Consider the following 22,682-nt stretch of genomic DNA (forward strand, 5'->3'; position numbering starts at 1 on the left):
CATTCATGCCTACCTCGAAGCAGTAGCTCAAGAGATAGGTCGGCCTGAGATTTGAAAGAAGTTTCATATTGAAGAAAAGTGATAATTTTGGCCACTTTAAAAGACGCGTTGTTTTTATGTATCAATGATATGCCGCGAATTGATATCCCGTGTGATTCCGTGGTTTAAAACAGAATTTGACACCGAGAACAAGCATAGTCCCATTTCCAAGCACTAGCGTTGAATAAAAACAGAAAATCTAACAGTCGGCCTCGGTGGCGGCGGGGATAAGTCCTCGCTTACCATACCCAGCGTTGTGGGTTCGAGTCCCGCCTGGGTAGCTTGCCTATTCCAGAACATGGATGTGTGTGATCGTCTGTTGTTGATTGTTTAAACTCCCGGTGTAAAGGCCTCATTGCGCTGTTTTCGGGGGTCAATGAAATAAAGAAAATGAAAAAATAAAAAACTGTATTTAACACTTAAATTGCATACAAGTAATGAGAAAAAAATTAAATTTTAGATTTCATCGGGTATATAATTATACTATAATTATCTGAATGTAATTTTTATACATGCACATACCCTCGCCTCGCGGCAAACAAACCCGATGCTACAACGCAACGGCGTAACTACGGGGGTGGGGGGTAATAGAGGATACAGAAACACCCTCTGGAACCGTCTCAGAACTTTTGTCTCGCCTAGCTATTACGAAAGTTCGCCTTCATTTTGTCGAAGAAAAACTAAAAGACTTCTGCAACAAATATTAAATGTGGCTATGTTTTTCTACATACGTTCATGCCAATCCGTGCGCACAGTAAAATTTCCTGTACTCTCACCCTCTGTCGTGTGCTTTACATTCTGCTCCATCCCTCCCATCCCCAAAAGCTAATTCCTAGGTAGGCCATAGCTACTGCTTGGTTTAGTTGGATTTTTCCTCTTTCTTAGAGAGCTTTCTGACCGGACTATATTCGTCTGCCGTCGCGAGCAGAGAATTTTCCAGTGGACATTTTCCTGAGGTGAATGTGCTCTGAAAAAGAAAGCACCTCCCTCTCAACCGGTAGCATTTTGGTTAGATATAAATCTTTTAAAACTTACCTATGCTATAGCCTCGAAAATAGAATATATGGCATAAAGGGTAGGCAATTGTCAAATTTTGCCTATTTTTCAAACATAAAAAGCATTGCATTAGGGGTAATAATGATGTAAATGTTCCTATTTTAAAAACAGCAAAATGTCGAAAAGGCTCTAATCAATGCACCCTGAAACTTTCAAGATAATAGAATAAGTTTTTTGCTGAGTAACGAGTCACCAAATAAAAACTTGTCGACTTGGAGGGATGCATCCTCTCAAGAGGATCGATGAACTTGCCTTCGAAATAGTACCTCCGAATCATTTGGCCTTTGCTCATTCAAGCATACTGGTAATTTTCCACAAATACATTAATTTTCTTTCGGATAAGGGACGGGAGACGCTCGTCATTTTAATTCCCTTTCCTCTTGGAATGATACCCTGCGCCACCCATGTCATTCGAATATATCCAGAGTATTTCTACGACTGGCTGAGCCGATTGTATGCCCAATTCTTATTTCCTTTCGCGCTAGGAGGGAGATGGAAAATAGGGCCTATTTGACTCAGGTGACTCCTGAATGACCTTCTATTAGGATAGAGGAAGGATTTGATCACGTCATACTCCACTCCCTTTCAAAGCATTGCCTTGTTGAAATCATTGCAGCGAGGTTTCAACGTGCTATTCCTCCGAAGTCTCCTTTCACGGTGTGTAGCGTGTCTCCTAGGCCTCCAGTTTGCATAGGGAAGAGTGGATGGTTATCTATTGTCTCTCTTTTCCAATCGAGCTTGGAGAATCCTACATTTGCGGTTATATTTCATTACGATATTCGCTCCTTTATGCGTGAGGCAGTGGGAACTTTTTCTAAAGTTCCGCGTACTGAAGTTAATATGAGAATTATTCGTGCTCCAAGAGTCTATGTGAGTGGAAAACGTGTTTGAAGAAATCATATTGAAATGATTTTGTGATGAACGAGAAAAAGTGTGCCTACTTTTCCCCGTGAAAGAAGAGAAGAGAAAGCTGAAGAAGCTGTTAGTGGGAGGCAGTAAGTTTTAATTTACCATCTAGCAGGCCTTTCCGGCGTTGATCGGGAAAGATAGTACCCAGAGAAGTGAGAAATTTCGTACTTGGAATCCATGGTCACATAGCAAGATTTTAGGCACGACGAACAGCAAACAGTGAAATAAATAATTCCCGTATAACGCGCTCGTGTTCAGTTTTTACCTCGCTCCACAAGATTGATCGCAATGTGTGTCCGTACGTGTGTAGACCAAAAAAGTCTTGTGAACTCATACCTCAGCAAAAGGTTTACGCCGACAGGATTAATAGGTAAGTGACTATCTTTTGAGTTAAGTTTTCCCTTTGATCGAGTAAAGAGGCACTTATCCGGCAGGATGTTCTTCCACAGAATTTGAATGACATGACGTAACAAATTGTTATGAGTGAACGACGCAAAGGACGCGTGAATCGCAACCGAAAGCAGCACCACGGGGTTTGAGAACATAAGATGCATCTATGTACTAACTTTGGCCTCAATTAGTGCAGCCGTATGAAAAAATACATAGCGGTTACAGACAAACAAGCATCCTATTTTTTATATATTGATAGATGATAGATAGATACGTCAGAATTTCTCCAGATTATGCCTGAAACGACATAGTATTTTCATTCGATCTGATTGGGGATTATAGGAGAGAGTCGCCTCACACAGACTATCCTCTTCCCTCAAACTTTCTCATACAACCTTGTTCGTTTCGTTGGTGATCGTGAGTGTATTTGCATCTCTCATATGGCGCTTCGTGGGAGGAGGAAGGGGTGACGCCCCTGAGCGCCAGACTTATCTCCCGCGGTGGCTGTGATGCCGCCAGGGGCGGATTAACTCTTCGTGCTTATTGGTTTAGACGGCATCGTCCGCATCCCGTCCCACTGACAATGGCCTGCGAATTAAAGGCGCCTGATATTCCGGAAACACCTTCCCGCAATGCGCGTTAAAATAATCTAAAATACGTTGGGTGACATATACCCATAGAAAATAAGTGTATGTAAGTTGTTTTCGTTGCCTGTAAAAAGTTTTTACTACCTCAATCATAAATCAATGTGACATAGAAAGAAAAGTAGTTGTATTGAGATGAATGTCATCATAGTAGAGATTTCCGGGTAAAAATGACGAATATCCAATTGTTTTTGCATAAAAATCAGTACCTATAATATTAGACACTGGATAAATAGAGGAAATTGGATGAGAGACTGAATAGTTGTCCGGTAATTTTCATCGATTGGTAGGCCATCGTTTGAGAGATAGCTGTCCTTCAATGCTTCATCCTTAGTACACTTAATACCGTAACTTAAAATTATTTAGAGTGGTTCTGACCCCTTAACCCCAGATGGTAACCAAGGTCCAGATAATTCCAAGCTAATATTTGGCAAAAAGGAAATTTTTGAGCCGGTAGAATGCCTTTTTGAATCGGAAATTTGATATTTTGCCATCATGATGCCACCTGTTTTTTGAGAAATTATACAATTATAACTGGTAAACTAGGCTTGAAGTTGTCATCAGTGGAATCCTCAATAAATCAGCATAAATTACTGTCACACTAATTCAATGTTGTTTTCCACTTAGATCTTCGCGCTTAGGTCAAAAAATAATGCCAATACGGCGAGGGGTAAATTTCCGAATTTCTCTGTGCAAAAATATGAAACAGTTCGAAATTTGCTTTTTACGGCGGCGATTTTTGTTTCTTCGTTTATTACGCGTGCTCGTGTAGCACTTGTTTTTGCCTCGAACAAAACTTGAATTAATCCTGTTTAGTGGGCATAAATAAACAGTTTTCTTTTAAGAGCAAATGGATGATGTTCATCATCTTGCTGCCTAATCTAAATATGCCTTTTACTTATGCTAGGAATGTATTTAATCACTGTATATTTTCTAGCCCAATTTTTCCCGGGGTCAATCGTATTGTTGCTATCTTAGGTTTTGCATTCTGCTGGTTTTCGCATCTCCATTGCCGAAGGCTGTTCCTTCGTCTCGCCGCGGCTCTTTCCTTGTGACCCTCTGAATCTCCTCTATGGTGCCATGATGTTGATGATATTTTTAAAATTTGTGTTATTGTCGGAGCAAATATTGCGTCCTCCTTGATTATTAGACGGGGATATTCTATGAATAGGACAAATTATTCTCTCAAATTACTCAACCGGTCGTATTTTTTATTTTTTTTAACCACGTATTAGCTGTTTGAAACTTAAATAATGAAATCTAAATTTCCAGGGTAAATATGGCTTCACGCAGTGTAATATCTCTGAGCTATCGATATCACTAAGAATAAAAATTTTAATTCAAGCGTAATTACCGGAATGAAAGTTAATAAATGCAAATTTATCGATTAATTGATAATTATATACATTTTTTGGCAAGAATGTGAAGGAAAACACGTTGAAATTGCAATAAATTCTGACTAGAGCATATAATTCGCAGCTTTGAAGATTTGTATAGGGATCCGCCCAATGTGACATTTATGTCACAGTACCATTTATCAGAGAATATTACAGAAATGAAAAGCATTACCAAACATGTTAAAGTACTATTAGTAATTTTGCATCATTATGTTGATATATACCAAACATTGTCGCCGTACCGCATATAGTTAATGAAAAAATTAAATACTTACACAAAGCGAACATCCATTTTTAGTGTCTAGGGAAGGTGCCTAAGTACCAGGGGTATTTAAAGGATAGGTCTTCACTCTCACTTGACCATTCTTACCCTGAATTGAAGCACATAGCTTCCTCTTTCTAATCAAGTATATAACACAACAAAGTACCGTGCTCGAGCGATGCAAGAGTCATTACAGTGGTGCGATACAGGGTGTGACATTTTTGTTACATTGGGCAGATCCAGGTTAAATAGGTACTTTGTACCATTTCCGGGTGAAAATAATAAATAATTTCAGTATAATGAATGAAATGAAAAACGATATCAAAAGTATTTGAGTAAATATAGGATTGAAATTATACAGGGTGGAGGAAAATTTTTTCACGAAATGTTAACCCTGAATAGCCGATGCCAGTATGAAGCAAAATTACCGATGAGGTTTAGATCGAAAACACACCGATTTTGAACTGCAGAAAATTTGAGCCAAGCGCTCCCATTGGCCGGGAGTGTTCTCTGTTGCTTGATGCCTCGCATACACCTCGAGCTCAAGCAGGCAAAGCATTCAAAGTCACGATTTGTCCAGATCATCCGGCAACAGGGCAAACTCGCGTAGCGCTTGTCTCAAAGTTTCTAAAACTAAAAAAATGGTGATTTTTCGACCTAAATTTCATTAATAATTTCCGTTTATACTTGAATCAGATATCCAGTGATACAATTTCTTGATAAATTTTTCTCCACTCTGTGTATTTTCATCAAAAGATGAAAAAAGCTTGCAAATCCGGGTCGTATTTAAATTTAAATTCATTATTGGGAAATTAGCGAGTTTTATTTATTTCTATGATAGAAAAAATTTCGCATTAAACCTTTTGGTTTGTGGGAAATATTTGTGTCGGTGTATGTGTGAAGAGGGGGACGTTGACTGTGTAAGAACGTGGTTGTGATGCGGGGGAGGAGAGGTAGGGAGGGGTGGTAATCGCCCTGACCAACGCCTCGTCTGCAGTGGCGGGTTATTTGGAAGCGAATGAGAGAGCGCTCGTTCCCTTTTTAAGTTCCGCTGCGAAATTTCTTCCGACTCATGAAGTAGTGCATTTCGTCCCCTCGAGGGGTCACACCCCCAACCACCCCCCAAAACCACCCCATAACTGCGGCCCCTCTTTTTTCTTTCGTCTTTAAGCTCTTGCGCTCTCTCGATTGCACCCTTCATTTCCTTCAGCCCGCTTCTCCTTCTCCTCTCCCTTTTCTTTCTCTTCCTCCGTTTCGCATTTCCCATTCTCTTTGCTAAATGTTCCCCGCCCTCATCTTCATCATGCCATCTCCTCCGAGCTTTCTTTTCTCCCGCGCGCGGCGAGCGCACAGCGTTTATCGGTCGGTAAATTAGCCGTTATGACCGTTCGGAAGACCCTTATTTATCGTGGCCCAGGCGTCGTTTACGTCCGACTTATGTCTTACTATTAGTCCCGTCGGCCGCCTTCCTCCCTTGCTCTTCCCTCTCTTTCTCCAGCCCTCATGCTTCGCGTTCGAGTGCATGCCGCGTGCAGTCAAGTCGGCCCAACTCCACTCATCCCGCACCTCTTCTCACTTGACTCCGTCGATGCACATCCCCATTCTCTTTCATATCCGGACGCGCACCTTATTTTGACCCTTGAAATATATTCGCGAGGCTCTCCCTCTCTTCGATGATTGCGTGTCTGTGCAGATTCTTATTGACAGTTGTGGGATGCCGTTTTACGTTCGTGCTCGAGAGGTTTTCCCCCGACAGTATGCATGGCTCGTCCTTCTCGCTCCTTTGACTTGAGGGAATGGAATGCGAGTCTCGTGCTTGGTCGTGTGATTGGGAGAAAAAATTATGTGAGTCACTTCTCCTGTGTGCGTGGTAAGCAGGTGATGGGTTTCGCGTTTACAGGGAGACTCGTGGCGTTAGCGCATGGAAGAAAGGCCATTATTATATTCAGAATTGACATGATATATTTGCTTTAGGTGCTTGAGAAGTATATTTTTACCGACTGGGATTTTAACTTTATCCATTTTATGTTTGCCGTCTTCCATCCATTCAATCAGTGGCGTAACTATGGGGGGGGGGGGGGGGATGAGGGGGATAGATCCCCCCCCAAAGCCTCAGAGAAATAAAAATAATATTCAAAACTATTTTCTAGTTAGTAAATTTTAACGTAACTTTTTTATGTAACCCAAAATTTAAGTGCCAAAATTATGTAAAATGTATTTGCAGGCATATCAATTTTATAAAATTTTCCCAAACGGGGAAGGGGGGGATGGGAGGTCACCCTTCCTCATCCCCCCAAAGCATGTTCCTAGTTACGCGACTGCACCATGTCATTTTTCTGCGAAAGCTTTAAATTTGCTTAACATGCTCATGTAAAGACTGATTAATGGCTTCGAGCAATGCATTACTACGTTGCTGTAGCTACCTTTTGTTGATTAATGCCTCATATTTTAATGTAAAAACCAGTTTGATTTTATCTACCTTTTCAATATTTTTTCAAGCAGTTTTTTCGATATTTTCAAATTCTAGAGCGAAGCATGGAATTTTCTTAAATTTTCATTCGACAGGCAGGCTTTATGCAAAAAATAGCCACGTACTTATTAGACGAACTTATGAAAGCACGGATAGCTTATTGTTTCCCCTATGCTTATTCATTGGACATTTTTGCAATTTCCATCAAAATCAAGGGTAAGGCTTAAATACAAAAGTTGAGGTTATTGTGGGGTAATATTCAGTCAGATACGAAAAACGAGCCCTAGGAATGATATTAAGATATTATTATTTTATGCTGGAAACTGATTTATCTTTTTGTCCTCTGAGGAAAATGGCCTGGCATTAGCAGTGATGAATTTCTTCTGGCAAGAATCGACGAAGTGTGGATTTTCACAAAAGGAATTTTTCACTTTTTTTAAAATTTTTTCCGGAAGGTGAAATCGTTAGCCATCGATTTTTATCAAAAATTTTATTGGTTGGCTCCTAATATGTGCGACTGCATAGATAAGCCTCCACATAGATTTTTAGCTGCAGAAGTTGATTATGGAAGCATAAAATCATACCCAGAAAACATTTTCACTTCATCGTCATAAAATCACTCGCATAATATGATATATTTTGAATCAAATAATGAGAAAAGGGATTGAAAGTCATAGGGAAGGTTATTTTATATTTATTATTTCATTATTACTACTATTTTCTCATATCAAGTAGTAACTGAAAGTTTAGATTTCATGCTGATATCTTCATCTCATATATCATTCCCTCCAGTTTCTACTTGATATGAGAAAGAAATTCTACGGCCGCGAGTATATATGAGTTTAATATCTAAGATATGTTAATATCATATTCACCTATTTGTATAGTAGCTTTTTTATAACAAATTTTTTCAAAAGAAATTTTTGTCTTCAATTCATATTTCGCGATTTAGGGTGGTAAAAGCAGTTTCCTTGCATTGTAGAGGTGTATTTAAAAAAATGATGCTGTAACTTTTTCTTGAGGGCCTAAAAATTATGCTAAAAATTAAAAATGAAAATATTTTTTTGTATTCCTTCCTAAGTTGAGGTGTTCTGAGGAGTGCAGAACGTGTCCATTTTCTGTTTCTTGGAAACCATTTTTAAATAATCGACTGGACGCTCCGGATGAGATTGGCGGTCCCCAGGATGGACTGTAGAGGGCGGCTACCGTTGACCGTACCCCACCCCCTCCCCTCCTGTCGCCTAATCGTTCCTTTACCGGTGCCTCGATTCTCTCGTCGGGTGAAGGAAGAGATTGAAGGAGAAAAAAAGTCATAAGTCAGCGCAACCACTGAGCCTCCCTTTCACCCATCATTCTTCCCCTCTAATTCTCTCTCTCTCTCTCCTTCCTTTTCTTTCCCTCCAAATCCCTCTTCCTTCCACATTTTCAACCTCTCCCTAACTCTTTCCCCCCAAGGCGTCTACTCTTGTTTTTTTTTCTTCCGCCCAGCCTCCCTAAATCGCTTGCCTCCTCTCCGAAAACATCCATTTTCCTTCTTCCCTTCTTTCCTGCTGTCCAACAGAACCGACCGTCATCAGACCAAGGTGCTCTTTTTCCCTCCAGGCGGCGCTCATAAACCGGGCGAATTAAGATGTCAAACAATTTCTCTGGTGTATCCGGCTGGGGCGGGCTTTTCTCTGGGATGCATGGGCTGTGGGCGGAGGCGATTTTCGGAGCGAGGGAAGAGACCCCAAAGGGACGGACGGGGTAATGACAAGGCCCCCCCCCACACACCCCACGAGCCATCCATTCCCCCGTAATATCCCTCTCGGCCCTTCTTCGTATTAGGAAGACTTTGAGGAGGAGCGCTCCGTTTTTTCTCTCTTTCTTTCTTTCCCGGTGGAGGCATAGCCGTGAGTTGAAGGGGGTGGGAAGTTATTTTTTTCTCTGTAGGGAAAGGATACGTGGAGGATGAGAAGAAAGATAGACAGATACGTAGATAGAAAAGAATAAGATTATTACCTTAGGAACGTGGTTCCTTTACATAATAAGATGCATAACAAAAATCGATATTAATTATATTACACCAATTTCCCATTGATTTAATATTGGCCTTAGAAAGAAAATATTTTTAGATACACACGCATATAGTCATACTACGTGCATTAACGATACAATGCCTCAAATAACAATCAATACAATAATTCCATAAGCATTTATAATTACCAGAAATCACTCAAAAACTGAAATGTACATAAAATAGGTTACTAGTATTTGGAGGATGCAATCATCGCCTAAGGTCATTTTCGCAATGTGAGAAGGGTACGGAATGTAAGGTAAAGAGCAACCCGGCGTCGACATTTGACTGATCTTGACGTAAGGCGGCAGGGGACCACGACTAAACTTGCCATACGATGGATACAGTGTTGCGCTTGCAATGCCCTCCTAACAACACTCAAGTAGGGATCGGATGACCTCTGAAAATCCTCAGCCACCGCCACAAAGCGGGAAGCCAACTCTCATGCCACCACTCCAACTCGATCCCCATGTTACAAGTTATGTAATCGTATATGCTTTCCAGTTCTTCGATGAAAATATTTTAATATGCACAAAAGGTGAGGTGACTATTTATCAAGGGTGGATTGGGAATAAATAAAGAAAACGGCTGCTATTGGAAATGCATGCGTGACGGAAGATGAGAGTAATGACGAAGTCCAAAGGGACTATACCATAAAGGAAGTACCACTCCGTTAAATCTTTATTTTTCGCTGTCTCTTTGGACGCATTTTAATCTATTTCCAAAAATTTCCGCACTACGACGAGATGAGAGCGATTCGTTTATTCTCAATATTTACCATATGATATTGGAATGGCATTCAAAAAGTTATCAGTTTGATCGATCACAACATGGAAAGCATAAATTTCGCTTAACAGCCCTGTTCGTAGCTATTTCCTCCTCGACATTCGGATCGTTGTTCTAAATCATTCGTGAGCGAATCGAGTGGCGACTTTCGTGAAGCCAAAGAAATGCGCGATGAGCGACAACGCATATGGAAGTCGACTGGAGGATCCTTTTTTGTAATATTCGTGGCGGTTTCCTTGGTAACAAAACTCAATTAGGCTCCCTTCTTTTTCCTATATACCCTTGTGTGTGAGACGGTAGGCTCCGAATGGGGCGTGAACTTTGGAGTGAAGATGAGGGGGAAGAGTCGCTTCCCCTTCCTAGAGAGGGAATGGCGATGGATATGGGAGGGGGTTGGATGGAAGGGGCGGTTGCCACTGATGAGGGTTGAAGCAGGAGGAGGGGGAGGGGTTGGAGTAGGGAAGAAATTACAGTGCCTCGAAATCACTTTTAAAGGAGATTTCTTGACAGACGCCAAGATTTTCTATAAAGCAGGTTAGGAACGCTCCATTTAAGAGAAGATTAATTTAAAATACCTTCGCCAACCGGTTTTGAAGCAGCTTTATGTCCTCTTTCGAGTTTCAACCACTAACAGATTCTTAAGGAATGTGTACGAATCTAGTCGGGGTGACTATCGCTAGATCTTCAGCACAGCTAATAGTTAACTGTTTGAATATCCTCATTGTACTCGCTTTATACAAGAATTCCTTATTCTATTCAGTAATATTAATTATTCAATATATATTAATAGGCACTGTGATGTTTAGTCGGATTCTCCTGCCAAATGGAATCGGATACAATTTGTACAAGATTTTTATAGCTGAAATGCTGAGTGGAATTTTGTTGCTTTACCGGTTTGAGGACCGGAATGAATTTCATCAAGGAATGTAAAATTCATTCATACATTGGCTAATGATGAAAAAATTGCTGAACCAAATTAAGATATGAAGAGTCGTTTTAGGAAGTGGAAGGAATATAATTCTGTTTCCACCGAAAATTCGATTCTTTTGTCGAAGTCTTAGTCAATTTTCTTCACGTGGCCATCAAGCCACCCACTGATTCCTTTAGTATTGTAGCGGCGCCTGTGTGTGATGTGGGCGTCGCTGGGTGACGGGCAGTTTGTTTATATTGATTCTTTGTATGGAAATGAATCAGTTCTGATAAGCTATCATTCGTTGAAGTGTTTTGAATAAGGTGCTGCTGTATTTTCAAGTGTGGACAGCTAATTTCGATCAGAAACCGTTACAGTTGGTCTCGGAAGCGGGATTCTTTTATCGATAAAATTGAAATGGCTGGGAAAATTACGTTAAGTGAATTAAAAGTGGCCGACCTAAAACGCGAGTTGGAGGAACGCGATTTGAATACTTCGGGCAAGAAGTCTGCGTTACAGGATCACCTTCGAGAAGCGATATTGGAGGAAGAGAAGGATCCTGCAAGATTTCTATTTGAGACAACAGATATCAGCCAACTACTCACTTCCATGGAAAATTGGCAGGAGATAGTTCACAAAAATATTTCAGATCTCCAAGAAAATATTTCAGCTCTCCAAGGGAATATAAATTTATTGCAAGACACTTTGGACAATAATACTAAAGGACCTGCAGATGTGATGAATTAGGAAGTGAGTAAGGTCAAAGATGATTTAAAAAACTGGAAGATCGACTAAGGCGACTTGAGTGTGGGGCTGGAAATTCCACCAATCAAGAAAAGGTGACCGAATCTATTGGAGTTTCTCAATCATCTGGGCAATCAGTGACAGGACATTCCCAAGTACGAGCTATGGAAGCTGACGCCATTGGAGCTCGTAGTATTCAAGAGATAGTGAAGATGGTGTTGGAAAAATTAAAATATAAAAAGGAAAAAATTCGATGCTCGGCTTGTGGGGAGGTTGGGCGCATAAAGTGCACCGCGAAATCAGTTCCAAAGGTGCAGGTAAACTAAAGAGGGTTGATAGGGAGGGGCAGTTGTCAACCCGCGACCAGAAGACCCCGAAAACAATAAAAAAAGTAGCATCCTTTTGCTCAAATCATGACAACAAGGAAGGCACCTTGAGAAGAACTACTGTGGTTGCTGATCTTTGGGAAAGTGACAAACTTCGGGAAGACCAAGAGGAAGATCCTAACCTCAAATATCTCTGGAGATGGAAATATTCCCGTGAAGGAAGACCAGCTTGACAGGAAGTGGCTCCTCTAACACCACGTGTTAAGACATACTGGCCTCAGTGGAACTCGATTTTTGAAGATGGTGGTGTGCTCAAAAGGGTGATTGAAAATTCAACTGGAGGCCTAAAGAGGCAGCAGGTTATTGTTCCACAAAACTGCATATCTGAAGTCTGCACGATGGTGCTTCTGGAGGACATCTTGGTCTACACAAGACACTAGAAAAAGTCCGGGAGAGATTCTACTGGCCAAATTTGAAGGAGGACGTCAGAGAATGGTGTAGGAAGTGGACAGGATGTTCAGCGGCAAATGGTCCACGGAAAAAGAGAAGAGTATCAATGAGGACCTACAATGTTGGGGCACCTTTTGAGCGTGTGGCTATTGATATTGCTGGACCTTTTCCTCTAACAAAGGATGGGAACAAATACATCCTTGTGGCCATGGACTGTTTCAGTAAGTGGGTTTAAGCATATGCTCTTCCAAATCAAGGGGCTACTAGAGTGTCCGATGTGTTAGTGAAACAATTCTTCAGTCGCTTTGGTGTCCCATCAGAGCTCCACTCTGATCAGGGAAGAAACTTTGAGTCAGAAGTATTCAACCGTGTGTGTGAGTTGATGGGCATCAGGAAAACCAGGACAACACCACTTCACCCGCAGTGTGATGGTATAGTTGAGCGGATGAACCGAGCCCTGGGTAGATACCTGACGAAAATTGCTTCAGACAATCAACAAGAATGGGACCAGCATCTCCATTTCTTCCTTATGGCCAACCGCAGGTCCCTCAATGAGACAACCAAAGAGACACCCGCTCGCATCATTTTTAGAGAGATCTGCGTTTGCCTTGTGATCTCCAATTTGGATGCAGGCCTGGGGAGGATGTTGAGATAGAAGACTACATCACAAAGCTCAGGAAGAGTATGGATGAAACCCATCAAAGAGTGCGTTCCAATCTTGAGGAAGCAAGTGGAAAAATGAAGGAGAGGTATGACATCAAGGCTGACCAGGGTGGCTACTAGGCAGGAGATTTGGTGGAGCTCTACAACCCAAAAAGGACCCGTGGGTACTCTCCAAAGCTCCAGAAACAGTGGGAAGGACCGTATGAGGTAGTTACCAGGATCAATGATGTGATGTACAGGACCAAGAAACCTCCAAGAGGGAAGCCAAGAGTAGTCCATTTCATTCGCTTGGACCCTTTTCATGGCTGTGATGGCGTGGAGAAAGTACAAGCAGCTCAGATGCAGTGCGCATTGGCATCTGAGGGAATTAGGGATGAAATTGATCCTCAGTTCCCCAGAAGTATTTTGTGAATAATGGTACATTTCGCGACCAGGGTAAAATTTTCAATGCTCGCCGCTCAGAAGTTGAAGGAGATGTTGAGAGTGTTCATGTGACGTCTGTTGAGGGACATCTTACTGTGCAGCGAATGGCTTATTTCAACCCGCAGATGACTTCGTCACAAGAGGAAGAAGAGCATAGGAGAAGGGAGTGGGTGAGGAGAGCTGTTTGGAGGAAGCACAGCCCGAGTCCGCTTCCAATGAGCCAAAGACTTATGCTACCCTGGTGTGATCTGGTGGCCTTGAAAGTGGAGGATTTGATTCATCCAGTGGGTCAATTCCTGGTGCCCCAAGTAAACCAACATAACCGCCTCTCATGGCCCGTGGTAAAAGCAACGTGCTTTCGCTATGAGACAGAGTAATTTCTTGGGGTGGGGGTTGTGTAGCGGTGCCTGTGTGTGATGTGGGCGTCGCTGGGTGACGGGCAGTGTGTTTATATTGATTCTTTGTATGGAAATGAATCAGTTCTGATAAGCTATCGTTCGTTGAAGTGTTTTGAATAAAGTGCTGCTGTATTCTCAAGTGTGGACAGCTAATGTCGATCAGAACCCGTAGCAGTATCAAAAAATATGAAATATTTCTCATATCTTCTATGCCCATTTCATTTGGTTTGGACTGAAAATCACCAAATTTGATTAAGTATTTATTTAGCCTTTTGCTGTCTAATATGGGAATAATTTTCTTAGAATGTAGGTACATCAGTTGAAAATAGGGTGGTTTCCTATTTTTTTAATTGCCTAAATCGAAAGATTATCACTCCTCGAGTACGTTATTCACGCTTTTAGATTTTTAAATGACGATATCTATTTTTCACAATTAAATGAAAAGTGAAAATTTTCAAGCGCGCGAAAACGCGATGGCTAAGTACGAATGCGGGGAAAAGCCCGTGTGACGTCATTCTGGTTGCGGCTGCCGCCGTGTGAAGCCATCTTGGTGCGAGGCTATGAGCGCCGATACGAAGCAGGCTGCTAGTAGGTAGCAGAGTACCTTGCTAGCAGGTAGAGCTTGGCTTAAATAAGAATTATTAATACCCTATCAAACGGAGGAAACTTTCCGACCATAGGCAATTTTAACAGGTGATTATTAAGAAATCTTTCCCTGAGCTCTTTGCCACTTTCACAAATAATTAGTACAGCATCTAGGTCCCTATGACGTCACGTGGAGTGGCATTACAAGGGCGCCAATCGCCTTTTTCAAATGATGTTAAAATTGACCATTAACATTCGTTTAAACTGGGATATCTGAAACCAAATAATTTGTATATTATGAATACACTAATGTTGGGTAACGAATCGCAATCAATGCCTTTCGTTTTCTTTGATGAAGGAAACTACCCTATTATGAAATACGTACCAATCGAAACAAAAAAAGGCTAAAATACGCCGCATAGTGCCAGCATTGGTTTGGACATGTTAGGCGTAATTTGCAAGACGAAACTAACTTATAAAAGGGTATTTTTAAGGTTGAAATGAAAGACATTCGGTTAAAGTCAAGGGATATAATGAAATTTTATATTTAATGACTTTGATATGACCTCGTTGCGCGATGTGTCACGATAAACTTCCAGCTTGATTTAATTTCATGATTCTTTGCTGAATTTATGTGCCCATTCATGAGTTACATCAGTAGTTACCTATCACGAAACTAGAAAATGTAATGTTACCATCCGGAAGTTGTAAAAGTATGTGGACTTTCTAGCCAGCCAAATTTCATTTAGCTGAGACTGAAAATTGAATCACGCGAATTTTTGACGTGAGCGAAAACTTTCGCCTTTCAGTCTGTTTCGTTTCCAGGCGTGCAATTTAATTGCAGTAATTATTTCATTAAGGACCTTTCCGCGATCAGATCCTGGGAGTTCCTTTGAAATGCGTTTCTGTCCAACTTGCCCTCGCTTTATACATGCATTTGCGTGAGTTAGGGCCCGAATTTCCCCTTGACACATTTAAGCTTGGAGTCGCAGGCTCCTACATAATAGCGAAGAAAGTTTTTTCCTCGCTTTGGGAAACCATTCTTTCGAATAAAATTTCAAACCAAATGACGGTGTTTAAAATTAGGGAATTCTATAATAGTGAAATTGCGAAATTATTTCATTCTAAAACTATTAAGGGGTTTAATGTCGCAGTTAGTCTAAAACTTGCAATTATGTTCCGTCATCATTCATTTATTTTTTTATTACTGTAAAACAATTTTAGAGGAACATACGTTGTAACTAAGAAGTATGGGCAACATGTTGAGTTTGGCTAGGATCTGAAAGAAATATCTGGATCTGGGGAATATTATATCCACAAAAATATCTAAGGCTGTTAACAATTGGCTTCCATGAATAGATACAGTTCGCTTTAATGGGCATTATCTGATGGTTACAGATATTATTCCGTAGAATGTAGTAACTATTCTACCTTAAGTGAAAAAATATAACTATAAATTGCATGTTTTTTAAGTCCATAACTTGTAAAGCAAGCAATCCGTGTACCCGATTTCATTGTTCCATTACATTGATATATTAAAACCGCTTAAAGATAGAAGTTATTACTTTCTGGATGAAACATTTCCGAAAGAGATTTTACAACCAAGGGTTCGTAATGCGCATTCTTAAAATGCAATTATAATTAATAGGAATTGTAGGAACGCTTAAAATAAAAAGATAATTTCCGTTTTCAATTTTTATTGAAATAGAAGCTTGCAGTGAATTTTGATAAAAAAGAAAATATTCCTTGAAGGATGCAGTACACATGGTTTAAAACGATTCTATGACATTCCATTTCCGGGCGTGGGTCGTAGTCTTCTATCAGCCCGTGGATAAGTATGACTTCTTCGTAGTATGGTCGCCCTTCCACGAGTAAAATCGTCTTCATTCCTGATTTAAGAATTGAATTTAAATGTCAAAGATCGATAGCGAATCGACAATCATTCATAAAAAGTGACACCTTGCCTTTGTGAAAGCAACGCAAAGTATTTTGGTACATAGACCAATAAATTGGATTCATAATTGCTAATTGGAGAATAACATAGACGTGTTCCACAGAAATGAGAGATATATAGTTACCTCAAATGTATTCTTGATGTGGCTACAACGTATTGATTGATTTTCCACCGCACAATATTTACAGCTCGTGGCTGTCTTATTGCTCCTTCCCTTGGCCAAGAAGACTGTAGAAAAGCATGAGGAGAGAAGTAAAAGAAGGCTTAAAATGTCATCTTAATCAGTTCATGCAGGGTGATACTCTAGTAAATTCATGGGGCCAACTTTGCGAGTAAGATACTTACTTCAGTAACGACTTCCAATTTTCTATGAAGCCGGTACAGGGCATCATCGTCCCGGAATACAAAATTTATAAAAATACCCGCTTGAAAAATTAGTAGGTGGATGGCGTTCAGGAACCTGAAATAAGTAAAAAAGTAATGGTAAGAAATATAGGTTAGCATAATGGCGTGACCGCCGCTAAAATTTAAAAAAAGCTTAAATCCATAATTGAGAACGTACTTTCACCTGATCCTTAGCAGGTGTCTCTCTATCACGTCTTGGTATCTCAAGAACGTCAGACCAAGGATTTACATAATGATCAGTTGGATAAACTTGATTAATATATAGTTGTCTATCTCTCCCATCTTAAAATCAATGTCTTTTATCGATGTATTCACTCACTTCGTTCTTTATCGCACAAAGCAGTTGGAAATTGCAACCATAAGTGGTTGTCTAGGTGGTTAATTGTTTCGACTTCATTGCTGACTCTGCGTTCATAAAAACCAGAAACCTGCAAAAGCAAGGGAGCGGCGTGAATTTTCATTGCTGCTCCGAGGTGCGCGGGTGGAGTGACATTTCAGAGCTCCCCGGAGCGGAGCGAATTGCTTTATTGCTGCTCCGCTTTGGTATTTCGGAGTCTCTATGATGTAAACTTTGTTCCAGAAATTCTATTGCCACTCGGAAGTGCGCATTTTCCAAATGGCATGTCCCATAATAGCATGTAAATATTATTTACTATAATATGGGGAAATACTCGCATGTAGTGGTAATGCGATATATAATTGCAATTCAATTAATGTTTATATATTTATCGTGTTTTTATGTTTATATTTGGAATATGTCACTTAATATAGAAATATCGGATTCTTAGCATAATGATAACCCTCTAAAAGTGCATCAGTTCTCATTAATATGTCCATTGTGAAGGTCGGCTGCCAGGCTATGTTGCAAGCAAACAATACTCCTCCAATGTACGATTTTTATTATGTACAAAAATCGGTTTACACTTGAGGTGGCTCAGTTCTCTCTAGCACAGCGTTCTGCTAGCACCTTCTCTTATATTTCTGCCTCCCGCGGTGGCTTCTCCGCTGGTCTTATATACGTTGGATATACTGCTTTTGGTTCGATGCGGCAGCCTCGCCGCGTTGACCGGGCTCGCCTGGTTGCCCGCGCTGATCAGCGTCGGCGCGTTGTACTTCCTGTTTGACTCGCCACACCATAGCCAATTCAACGATATTAACGAAGATTTAATTTTTAGGATAAAAATTAAATGATGTCGCACTTTCCGTTGTGTTTCAAATTCAAAATATACGTTTAAAGGTATGTCATACCTTTCAACATTTAAAATATCTTACAAGGCATTTTTCCAAATGCGAATTTCATATTTCAAAGACGTGTATAATGTGGACGTTTTCCCGACCGTAGCTATTATTCTTTCTAGTATGATATACGAGAACTTTAACAAGGAGGTTTCCCTCAAAGACCGAGTATTGAGAAAAATAGTCGAAATATAAAATTTCAAAATAGTTGTTATCGAGCATCAGGGTACACATTGCTCAGTAGGACCTCTGGTTACAAAGCAAGTCACTCGAAAAAAAGTTTGGTTTAGGATGGAATGTATTTCTTTCAAACTGAAGTATGTATCGTAAAATTTCATGAAAAATATTCTTTGCACCCAACGAATGGGCCAGGCCCCTTTCCTTAGCATTTTAAATTTACGCTATGGCATCGTTAAAAAAACACGCAATTCCGACCAATTATAGTGATAAGTGCCTATTATCGGTGCAAAAAAGGTAGAACAGAAAGGTACGCTTTTGTGGACTGGACTTTCCTGGGCAATTTCCCGGTATGTACACAACCTAAATGGTGATTTTCGTCTATGTGATTTAAGTAAGAGGAACAGCATCAACATTCTCTTAAAAGAAAAGCTTGGAAATATTTTTTCTTTATAACATACGTAACTTCGCTATTCATGTATTCTTATATACCTCGGAAATTTAAATCTACCTTTCAGCCATTTAATAAATCAAAGAATGGGTACAATTTAACTTTAAAAAGCTATAGGCAATGCGAAGATGTCGTTCTCTCTATCAAAAAACAATGAAGTATATATATATGTTTATATATAACATAAAAATATTCCAGGTTGTGCAGAAGCACAGGACACAAAAAGATAAAAAAGCACTCACAGAAGTAAATTTTCGGTGGTATGCATCCTTCTTCCTCAGAGTTAGGTAGGAGACTGTAGGTAAAGAATGAATGATAGCTGAGGGAAGGGGAAATAGTGGGGAGGTAGGGTCCAAAAGGGGGAAAAAGAGTGTGCTGAGGCAATTAAGGGATTATCGGTTAATATTTAAGCCGGGAGGAAGAAATGCTTTAAATAGCCATTTTTAGGTTAATTCGATGGAATGAAGTTTAAGTGGGTGGTCTGTGGGGGAAGGGAGGCCAGAACTGAAACATTGTAACAATCATTGAACTGAACCTCCCGGTTGCCGGCCGGGTGCTCTGACCAGTTGCGCTACCTCGAAGCTTAGGTACACCATGATTTCGGCGGGGGTTTATACAAAGAAAACTCCCTTTGCTTTTGGGTTCGATTTCTGGATCGAATCCCAGTCAGGTAGCATTTCACATAGGTAGCATTGACAAGGACTCATTGCCTCAGCACACTCTTTTCCCCCCCTTTTGCACCCTACCTCCCCACTATTTCCCCTTCCCTCAGCTATCTTTCATCCTTTATGTTAGGTATTAGGTACCATGTCAGTGTGAAATAAGCGAGAAACGGGAGGGCAATCTTTGATGAAATGGCGGACCAAGATAAAGACTTATTGACCAAGTATTTCAGGTAGCATTGACCTACACTCCAAGAAATATTTCAACATTAATTCCTAATGTGTTTATTATTGGTTGCTAACGCGTTTCGTATGTCATATTTGTTGACCAAACGCTCTTCCTCTGGATACATATGGGGCTTTTATGGTGAAATCAATGCGAATTAATTTTATATTTCACTGGTGATTAAAATTGCGCTCTTCAAAATTAGAAAAAATATTCTTAGATACATTAAATTATACGGCTACGTTGATTTCTTCTCTTCCAATTACTATTCCGAGGTATTTATTAATGGTCCATTTGTATGTTACGTTTTCTAATCACTACTTTATTCTTCGGTTATTCCCTAATAAATTACTGGTCTAGGTATTATTGTGTTAAACATGTATTTAACGAATAATTTTTCTTCTACCCGCAGCTAGTTCGGCCAACTATCGTTAGGTCGATCGCTCGGACAATTGTAATGGGGCATTACGAATTTGCTCTTCTTATTGTTAGATCTGCATATACTATGAGCGCTCTGAAGAGCTGCTAAAAATGAGACCGATTTCTCGGGCGGAAATCCGCGGCAGGACGGTTTTTCGTCGAGCGTGGCCGTACTCGTAAGATTTTTACCAGTACTCTACTCATTATAGATTGTAGCAGGAGGTGCTTGATTTATCTAAGAGAGAATACAAAGAAAATTAGGTGCATATTGTGAGTAGGTAATTTTACTGCCCGATTTCAGTTCGATTTTACTACAATGACTTTTCTCGAAATAAGTATCCGGTTCGTACTCGAACGCAGTTCGTGAACTGCAGCCGTAAGTGGTGGTGTAGATGGTAAAGTGTTTCGATTTTTTAAATTTCTGTTATCAATTGTCCGGGAAAAAAACGAATTCCTATCCATCCTTTTGGCAAAATAGGTAACTCTTATTATGTCGTTTCTGTTGGATCTGAAAATAAAAGTTCTAAGTTCTGCGTCTGAAAACATGAATATACTCTAGTTTGAAACTATCATTGACAAAAAGCTGAATTTTCGAATTGTCCGTGTCATTTTGAAAGATGCTCATTTTGAATTGCTGAAGCAATCTAAGCTGAGTACATGCCCTCCCGGTTTCTAGCGGCTCCTAGCTTAACGTCTGTAAAAACTGAGAGACTCTTATCGATTTTTAGGAGCAGCTTTAGACGAATCGTATTATTTATATTCTGAGTACTGTAGGCCATATTGACCCATGTTTTTACCAATGTTAGGAGTAACCGTAATTTAAAACATGAATATGCTATATTTTAAAAATTTCATTGACATGAAAAGTGAATTTTTGAATTGTACCCCAGGGGCCATCGTTGAGTCATTTTTTTCATTTCGATTCTGCTACGTAAATAGCGCTGAAGTTCAGTTTATTACGGAGGTGATATAAATTCAATTTAACTCTCATTTTCAGGAGCGGGAATTGAACTTAGGACAATTGGGCCAATTTGGAGGCCGCTACTTTACATAGATTTGCAGATTGCTTTGGGCAATAAAATGATCTGGTTCATATGGTGGAATGCGCAGTTGACTGGGAGAGAGAAAGATTCGACAATCCTAAAATTTTTCCCAAGGCAATTACTGAGAATGATAACGTCAAGCCTAAGCTCGTCTTCAGAATTATTTTTCCTGTTACCTAACCTTTGAATGCAACCGTTGTACCTTTGAAGACTCTGAGAGCTCTAAGGAAACGCCTGTCTTACGCAGTGTGGTCATCCTACCTCGTTCCAACCTTCTCTAAAACTGCCCTCTAGAAATGAGACCTATGCCGTCTCCCCGCCTGACTCTTTCCAACCTTAAACCCTATCTTTTCACTCGGCTCCACCGTCTTTCTCCTTATTCTGATTTCTTTCTGCAACTTACCTAAAAGGCCATTCCTGCCACCTGAAATAGCTACGGCACGAATTATCGCCAGTAATGTAAAAAGATAACAAAACACACGGTGTGTTACGATTCAAGTAGAGCTATTTTTAATCAGACATGTTAGACATCATCACTGTTAACATTAGACATGTTCGGAGTCAAATGCCAAGACTTGCACCATGTGAAAACTTGGTGCGTTTAGATGAGTAAATGGCTATTTAAATATAAATATCCGTTGTAGGCGCAATTTCCAAGAAATCCTTAATCATAATAGCGTTTGAATCATTTATATACTGCTTTTTCCCCATGAAGGTTTATTAAAAGCAGGTTTTACATTATCAAGTTCGAGAAAAAATGCGTAAATAGTTTGGTAAATCTAATAACATCGCCGTCTATGTTATACCTCTCGCAAGTCGCAAGCATTTTTAAATATTATATGAGGGCGCATATGAAATTAGAGATCCGTTGCATTCGATTTGAATATGTTCACATACGTTATGGTGCGCTGAATGAATGATTCTAAGAGAGAGAGAATTAGCAGAATGTTCATTGAAAAAAATAAACTAGCAATTATTGAGACCAGTTATATTACCGAATATTTTTCTTCTCATAGCATCATTTATGGGAAATCGGTCATGAAATTTGCATTTAGGCCATGACCGCACTATAGTACGAAATATAAGAGTTAATTATGAGTATTTTTTATGAAGTTTAATAAATAAAAAGTGTTTAAATTTTTTGTCCGGCAAACGAAGAGAAACATGCGGCATCAAAATTACTCTTTTGCTTCATGTTATTTTTTTTCATTTGATCGGCAAAACAATATTTTTTATGTTAGAGAAATTAGTATATACTTCAAAAACGTGTGTCCAATGAACTTAATAGGTTTTTGCCCTTGCCATGGCTGCCAGAGTATCATTTCAAAGGGTCTCCTCCTCCTCCTCTCCTCTTCATTCCTCAATCCCCCGTCCTAATTCTTCTTCGTGCACGTATTAGGCACGCCTCGCACCCATCAGACATCCCCGACCTACCGCTGCCTCTGAGGCCTTAGGCGCAATCGAGTGAAGACATCCCGAAAAATCCATTCTCTTTCCGTTCCACAAACCCTTAAATAAGAGAGGGAGACCCTATTCGAACCGAACCCCCTGTGGGTCTCGGAGAGCCTCGATTATTGTCATTACCATTCCTTCGAGGGAG

At 40.1% G+C, this 22,682-nt stretch overlaps 1 long non-coding RNA gene across 1 annotated transcript in view; it reads left to right on the forward strand.

Annotated features, from left to right (window-relative positions):
• Positions 1–1,729: 1,729 nt before the first annotated feature.
• LOC124168941 overlaps positions 1,730–22,682 on the forward strand; it is a 354,549-nt gene continuing 333,596 nt past the window's right edge. The window contains exon 1 of the long non-coding RNA XR_006867014.1: positions 1,730–2,374. This is a non-coding gene — a long non-coding RNA (uncharacterized LOC124168941). The remainder of the gene's footprint in view (positions 2,375–22,682) is intronic.

This window comes from Ischnura elegans, chromosome 1, assembly GCF_921293095.1.
Source record: "Ischnura elegans chromosome 1, ioIscEleg1.1, whole genome shotgun sequence".
NCBI lineage: Eukaryota > Metazoa > Arthropoda > Insecta > Odonata > Coenagrionidae > Ischnura > Ischnura elegans.